Source organism: Eucalyptus grandis, chromosome 8, assembly GCF_016545825.1.
Source record: "Eucalyptus grandis isolate ANBG69807.140 chromosome 8, ASM1654582v1, whole genome shotgun sequence".
NCBI lineage: Eukaryota > Viridiplantae > Streptophyta > Magnoliopsida > Myrtales > Myrtaceae > Eucalyptus > Eucalyptus grandis.
The window spans coordinates 45,868,921-45,877,686 of NC_052619.1; positions in this window are offsets into that span (position 1 = coordinate 45,868,921).

The window sequence follows — 8,766 nt, forward strand, 5'->3', positions numbered from 1 at the left end:
CATAGAATCTGTCTTTTGGTTCAGCTTCAGCATAGAGTCTGTCTTCTGGTTCTTTATTCACGTTCAGTCTAGAATTTGTCAGAGTGAGCAAACTTCTGATGTAGAGCAGACTTTGACACTAAAGTCCGGCAGTCTTTAAACTTTGACACAGAAGTCTGGAAATCTTCATAATATACTTTGGACAAGTGTTACGTTCAGTCTTATGGCCGTCTTCAAACTTTGACAATATCCTTTATATGTTTTATCATCTGCATAGTCTATTACTTAACCATTAAATACGTTAGCAGCCTTTGATTTATTTTGTCATCTTCAAAACATCATAAGGGATTTCCCTAACAGATATGACTAGAGGTATTGAAGATATCGAATTTGATATTGATCCTAGTTGCGGGTTAATGCTTCAGTCAATCCGAAATTGGTTTAGTAAATTAGGAAATGCAATCCTTTGTTTTTCTTTTCCTATTTTTTGTCCTTATTCTTTGTATTATAAAAAGGACAATGTACATGTATACAATTATACAAACCAATACAAGAAATTCCTTCAACTCCCATGCACTTTCTGTCATGGCATTAGAGCCTCATATCAGATTGATCCAATTGAAGAAGAAGACAATTCTATTCAATGTTTTGCTAGATCTACTCCTCCTCCAATACAAGCTTCCAATCCGGCCTAATGGCCACCAGTTCATTGGTTTCTAGTTCAACACCAATGGGCCACTAGACCAAATCAAACATGGGTACAACACAGCCCATTCAGAGAAGGGGGATTTCCAGGTTATGGGACACAGCCCATCAGAGGTGGGCCGAGCTTCACTTCACTTCTGGAGCCAACCAAAATAATGGGTCGAGCTCGACGAGTCAAGGTCAAAGATCCTACCCCACTTAGTCGAGTCTAGGGACAGATCCCTACCTAACATTGGGACCTAGATTTCACCTGGGTTCAAACCCGTAGCATTCCTCCCGTACGCAATCCCAACCTACGGCGGCCGCCCAGAACTTGGTGATCCCCTATACACCTTGCCAATCGATGGGCCTGAACTCCGATTGATCAGCATGCAGCTCGCCGAGCCAGACAACCTTTATTCCGCCTAGGCTCCAAATCCGCGACGAGCACTCTTCATGAAAGACAATGACAGCTTCCTTGACGGAGATATCCCCTCCCGACTAATAAGTGACTACAACAACATTGGCGACGTTGCAACCAACTGGTTTGTTCTTGGATCGGGAACTACTTGACACCCGACATGGCAGTTGGACTCCCATCAACAGAAGATTTGAAAACAATTGGGAAAATATACGGGAGATGTACGAGAAATTAGATCAAGCGAAATTGTTCATACTCACTCAATCCTTATCCAAATAGAAGTAGGGCAATCTTTCGGTCACCACATCCTTCAATCGACTATCTGCTTTGTGGAATGAACTTGAGGTAGCCGAGGAACAACTGGAGAGTCCGAAGGCCACTCTTCAACAATATCGCGCAATAAAGGAAAGAGAAAAGATCATGAGATTCTCACTCATTCTCAATGATACGTACTTGACTTTCTGATCACAGGTTTTGGCGATGGACTCAATGCTATCACTCGGCCAAATCTATCAACTGGCTGTCCAAAGGGAAAGTCAGCGATTAGCCACAGCTGAGCTTGGACGGGTTGAAGGATTTGCTACCGAAACCTTAATGGAGCCACCGTACTAGAGCCATAGAGGAGTGGGGCACACCGGCAATGTTAGAGCTATGCACCGAGTGGCCTCCATTCTGTGGACGAAGAAGGAAACCTTAAGGGTTTCCATCAAATGGACAGCCAAGATCAAAAGTCAAGATCCAACATCCATAAATTCACCCACTCATCAGCCGAATCAAGTGGCTCATATGGTGCCACGTTAGCATCAGGTCTTAAGCCATCCAATGGCTCACGAAGCACCAAGTCGGCACACGAAATGGTGGACAAAATTCAAAAACAAAAGGTAAATTCTATGACTGCTGTACACGTCCACACTATACGGTTGAAACATGTTGGAAATTACATGGAAAGCCAAATGATAAAGAAAAAAAGGAGAAAGATTATTCTGCTTATCATGTTTTAGCACAAGGAATGCATCGATAATTACTAAGGATTAGTACTGAATATTATGAAGGCTCAATCAATTACGAGTCACCAACAAGACTCGAAAGCTTCTCAAATACAACTTTCTCATAAAGGAATTCAATTTCATTTGATGCACAAATAATTGACTCAGGTGATAGTGACTACATAATTTGCAATAAAAATTCCATATTTAAAAAAAAAAAAAAAAAAAAAAAAAAAAAAAACCTCATTTTTCCATATCTCGCTTATCTCCCAAATGGAAACACTACCTTTGTTAGTAAAATAGGTTATGTATATCTTAGACCACACATATTCCTAAAAAATGTCCTTTATTTCCTGCTTTCGAGTTCAATCTCATTTCCGTCTCGAAAATCCGTGAGGATAATTCTTGTCATGCAATATTCAATCTAGCAATTGCTTTTTTAGGACCATTCGACAAGTAAATTGATGGGCTTAGGTAGTATCACAAAAGGACTTTATTTTTGGACAAATTTCTTAAAGGGTTTAGATTTGTTAAATAAGAGTGTTTCTTGTAATTCCACCATTAGCAATAAAACTCTTATTTCTCATCAATGTCTAGGCCATAATACTCTCTTTCCACACGTTAAATGTCCAATATGTCCTTTAGCCAAATAGTCCCGAGCATCATTTCCGATTAGTATATCTCAAGCTGTTAGTCCCTTCTCTTTGATTCACATGGATATTTTGGGTCATTATCATACTCCACATTGTGATGGATCCCGATATTTCCTAACTATTGTCGATGACTGTACCCGTGCCACTTCGGTTTTTCTTATGCAATCAAAGGGTCTTTTTCTAATCTATCAAAATTCTCCTTAGTTAAAATCAATTTGACAAAACAATCCAAAAGATTCGTACAAGTTTTTCACTAGTGAATGTAATTCATTTCTGTCCTCTTAAGCGATGCTCCATGAAAACTCATGTACCTACATTTCTCAACAAAATGGGATTTTAGAATGCAAACATCGACATCTTTTGGAAGTAGCTCAAGTTCTAAAATACCAAACCTTAATTCCTAAAAAATTTTGGGGAGATTGTATGGTCACGGCAACCTATTTAACTAATCGTATGCCAACTTGAATTCTTGAAGGTCGAACACCTTTTGAGATGCTTTATGGGAAGAAACCTGTGATTGATCATCTAAGTGTTTTTGGATGATTGTGTTATGCTGCAACTGTGGGCTCTCGAGATAAAATGGATCCCCGCGTCCTTCCATGTATTTTCATGGGATATTCCACTTTACAAAAGGGCTATCAAGTTATGGAAATATCTTCGAGATGCTTTTTTATCAGGAGAAGTACACTATTAGTGTCATAAGTTGTGTACGGCACTCACTTTGGTGCCAAAAATTTCCGTCGGATCACTTAAGTGCCAAATCGGAGGAAAAACGATCACTTTGGCGCCACCGGCGAAAGATTCCGGCCAAAATGATTATGTGGCTTTTTTTTTTTTTTTTTAAATCGACAATGCCTTTAAACGACGTTGTTTTCGGTCCTCCTTAAGAAAACGACGTCGTTTTGCCATCCTACATGGATGGCCTCAAAAACGACGCCGTTTAACTCATTTGGGGATTTTTTTTTATTATTATTTGAGGATTGAAATTAGGGTTTTTCCGTTGTTGCTCGGCCTCCGACGTCGCTCGCTCAGCCTCCATTGCTCGGAGCTGTTCGGATGCCCTCGATGGCACACGAGGGAGCACCAGCCCCGGTCGCCGGAGCCTAGGTACTAGAAGACGCAGGCCAGACACTCATCGGGGAGATCGGAGATGGAGAGGGAGACATCAATGGTGGCGCACTTGTTGGCGGCCTCCCTGAGCATCGCCTAGATCACGGCCTTCGACTTGGCCGTCGAGTGGCCATCGTCGGGGTTGGGGTCGGTCGGGGTCAAAGCCATGGCCGACGAGTGGCCATCGTCAGGGTCGGGGTCGGGGTCAGAGCCGCGCCCGTTGAGTGGCCATCGTCGCGATCGAGGCCAAGGTCAGGGTCGAGGTCGGAGCTGCGGCCACCGAGTGGCCATCATCGAGGTCAGGGTCGGGGTCGAGGTCGGGGTCGGAGCCATAGCCGCCGAGTGCGGGGGCCGTCGAGGACGGCGACTAGCCGAAGATTTAGGGTTTTGAATTGGGGGAGACATCAAACAGCGTCGTTTTGGTGTTAGGATGCTGACTATACTCTTCGGCAAGCCACATCAGCTTCAAAAATTAATAAAAAAAAGTGCCACGTCGGATTTCCGGCCAACCGGATCGGAGTTGGCACAAAAGTGAGCGTTTTTCAAACTTTTTGGCACTTAAGTGATCCAACAGAGACTTTGGGCACCAAAGTGAGTGCCGTATACAACTTATAGCACTGATAGTGTACTTATCCCCTTTTTTATCAATAGGGATGTTGTTTTCCATGAAGATGTATTTCCATTAAAAGGAATGGTGTCTTCCTCCCAACCAATTCCCTACTCATTCAGTCACAAGCCCTTTTCATCAGAAAATAATTTATCAAGGGATCCTCAATACTTTCTGTTTATAGCAGGACTAGTTGCACTAACTAGCCCTGATTCATCCGACGCAATATCTAAATCACCAACATCTTTTGAGGAGCGTCATTCGTCCAATTCATCAATGGCATCTCCATCACTTCTTGCTATTGAATCTCCTCCCGCAATTCCTGAAGAGACAATCACTCGACAACCTCGACACTCTAGACATTATGTTCACCCTCCCACGTGGACAAAGACTATATATGTCCGACGTTAAATTCTCCAAGTACACATTACCCAATATCCTCGTATGTTTCTTTTAGTCGACAACATACATGTTGTATCAGTCATATCTTTGAAGAACAAGAACCATCATCTTACATAGAGGCAACGCATGATCCACGCTAGCAAGGTGCCATGGAAGCTGAATTGTAAGCACTTATAGAAAATCACACTTGGGATGTCATGTCATTTTTCTGTAGTTAGTTACATTTGCATGTGGTTGATTAATATCCATCTTTGTAATTGTTGTTTCACACAATAGAAATCAATATCTTCTCAACTTGAATCTTCAGACCAATGCATAATCTCTTTGACAAGGCTGCCCAAAAATCGGGTTGATCATGACATTTCTTTGAGATATTCACCACACATCGGAACAAATGGGGGGCGTGGACCACCAATCTATCTGATCTGCTTTGGTATCTTCATCTAAGAAGATCGCCAAAAGGGAACCCAAGTCCGAGGCAGTCAACATATTTAGTTGAACTCACCTCCCCTTAAAAATTTAAGTCAATGAGTTTTGAATCTACTATGATATATTAACAGCAACATACTATGATAATTCTTCAATGTATGATTTTTCTAACACAACTCATAAAATTAAAAACTTCAATTGTTTCTCCAACTGGGGATTGAGAAAAAAAAGAATGGCCTTTCTGATGAACGTAGTTGTGGCTTAGCTTCCTACTAGTCAAAAAGTCTTCTTTCCACCATCTCTGTACAAATTAAAACCCCTGTATCTAGTGCTGGGATTCCAAACTTGTTTTTGAGTAATTTACGAAAAAAAAAAATTGTTACTAATTGTACTCAAAGACAATCTCTTATTAAAAGTCATATTAGAACAGACGTAAGAACAACATTTTGCAAGTGCTTTGCTAGATATAAGGTAACTAATCATTCCTAAGCCTAGATAAGTAGTAAACGTATATACGTAAATTAGGCACGACATTAGTTCAGTTATCTGCACTAGTAAATGCAAATAACGGCAGTGGTTGCTGTCTTTAATTGTGGTAGTCACCTCCCTCATTTGACTGACTGGGTCACCACGCCGAGACAAGTTGACCTTCTTGGGGCAGTCGCGTCCTTGGTCCCTATAATCATGACTCATGAAAAGTGACATTCGAGAAACTTATCATTCATATTTTATCTCTATGTTGTCTGTTCAATATGCACCAACTACTCAATCAACTATATGTAAATTTACCAAGTACTGTATCCATGTAGTCACAGTAAACCGAGGTATAAGTGCCCAGAATCCAACCATATATAAATTTCCAATAATATAATCCTAATGACCAATTGCAACCATGAAATTCACTCGTTATATAATTGAAATTTGGGGATAGTCATTAGTGACATTCAACATTCAATAAGCCAGGTAAAGATCTTGACCAATCATAAACATATTTTCATCTAAGTAGCACCGACATGCGACACGGACACACGACACGACACGTAGACACGTTATTTCTAAAAATAGAGAATTCCGACACGTTTGCAACATGTTGAATATTAAATGAATATTTTTATTTTTAATTAATTTGATTCAAATTCATAAATAAATAATTAATTAAAAAAGAGCCTATAATGAATTTACACTAATAATATTAATAAATCAATTCATTAGAAATTCAAAAGATATATTCATAGTTAATGCGAAACATGTTTTTAACTTTAACAAAAGTTATCGATGAAACTAATGACTAATAAGAAATTAGAATCAATTTATTTAAATAAATCCATGATTTTCTATAATGACAAAATTTATCATTATTCAAAATTTAGTACTTTTATTTTTCGAAATTAATTTTTAATCTCATTTATTTAATTTTCCGACTAAAAAAAAAAATCCCCAAAGGTCAACCCCTTCTTTCCTCGTCCGTTCCCTCCACCCCAAATTTATTTTACATTTTTTCCCTCCCCCCACCACTCCGACAGATAGGCTGTCACTTCCCTCCCCCAAACTCAAAAGTCACGCCATCGGTCCCCCTTTTTTTATTACTTTTTAGTTCCCTTTATCAAAACCCTAGCCACCCTCCTTTTCCTTCCTCCTTCTCGCCACTTGCCGCACGACCCCCTTCCTCTCCTCTTCCTCTCGATCCTTCTCCTCCTCCTTCTTGCTGCACGACCACCTTCCTCTCCGCACAACCCCCTTCCTCTCCTCTTCCTCTTCCTCTTGATCCTTCTCCTCCTCCTCCTCCTCCTCCTCGCCGATCCATCGCAACAATGGCGACCCTTGCCTCAATTTCTACTCTCTTTGGCCGTCTCTCGCCGTCGTGATGGTTCATTGCGTGGCTTCGTCTCACCAGCGGCAGTTTGCTTTCTCTCTCTTCTTTCTCTCCGTTCAACTCTTTCTCTAGCCATCTCTTGACGTCGCTCGTGACCTCGTCTCTGCTCCCTCGCCCTCCCTCGCCTCCACCCTCCATTGTCTTCCGGACACGCGTGTCAAAACCAGTCGAGAAAAGTTGACCGCATGTCTGACCGTGTCCGAGCATGTCGACGTGTCCAACACGCTCCGACACGTGTTAGACACAACATGGAAGCATGGGCAACGTGTCCGTGCTTCATAGATTTTCATCCGTGGTGTAGGTTTTCCAAAATTGAACAGATAGATTCCAAAATTAGAGGGCGATTTCTTTGGTGGCTCACAAATAGAAAGTTCTCGGCGGACCGAATTTGGACTTGAGTCTCAATGATGTGGTGATAGATGCCAGATGGCATATTATCACAAATTCTGTAAGACTCGCTTGGCTTAATTAATTGAAGAAATTAATTATCTCAAGTTCTATTTCTTTCATAAAAATTAATGATTTATAAAACATTTTTTGTAAAATAATTGCTTCTATCCTTACAAAAATGAATGAATAAAAATATTTTAATCATCCATGAAAATGGTTAAGCATAATTTGTTGATAATAAGAAGAGACACAAGTGATCATTTTTAGGTAAATATTTTTCAAATTGTTTATTTTCCACGAAACAAACAGAGTTTAGCGATAATGTTTTTATTGCGCTATACACTAATGGAAAAAAAGTGATAAATTAATTGTCCATACATGTGAACTTAAGAAAGAATTTTGATTTACTACATTCGACACTCTTCATGAAGACACTAAGAGCAAAGAGCCGTCAAACCCTAATGTCCTCTCTACATGTTGAATAATTGGCTGCACGACGTAGCATATGAGCGGAGTCCGGGTGATCCATTGGATTGTGTGAGTTTAGGTTGGCCTCCATATGATCCATCCGATCGGCTCCACCGGGCCTAATGCCTTTGGTGCAGCCACCGATTTTGGATCGGAGTCCCTAGAGTTTCCTACTCGTGTGCTATGGTTGCCTTTGCGGATCATGATAGAATGTGGTGTCACCAAGGTTCATCGTGGACAACCATATAAAGAACTAAGCTAAGCTGTGCATGCGTGGAGAGACATCGCAGTCAACCAAGTATTGGTGATGAGGTTGCTGTTGGAGAAATCCTCGTGAAGAGTTTTGAAGTTGACAAAACGTTTCCATCGCCCTAGTCCAAGGTCGCCAGACTCGTTGGTTAAAGTCTCGAAGACTTCCGAACAGCCAGACTCGGGACTCAAAGTCTATCCTCATTGACAGTCATCGATCCGTTGAAGAAAGGTTATCCCGAACTGAATGTTTTGTTCAGATTTAACCTTATCATCCGGAGAAGATCTCATGGCTGGAGAAGACGTATCGAATCCTTTGATTGATCAAATTTGATTCAATGACTGAAGATTCGATGATTGTCTAAATATTATTGGAAGGTTCTACTTATGGAAACCGAGATCCTGATTGTATGGGCGAATAGGATTGATGAGCTATCAACACGTTTCTTTAATAGCTCGAATGATCTTCCTAATTGATTCCGTCCAACGGGTAGATTGGAGGAATTCCTTTGGTA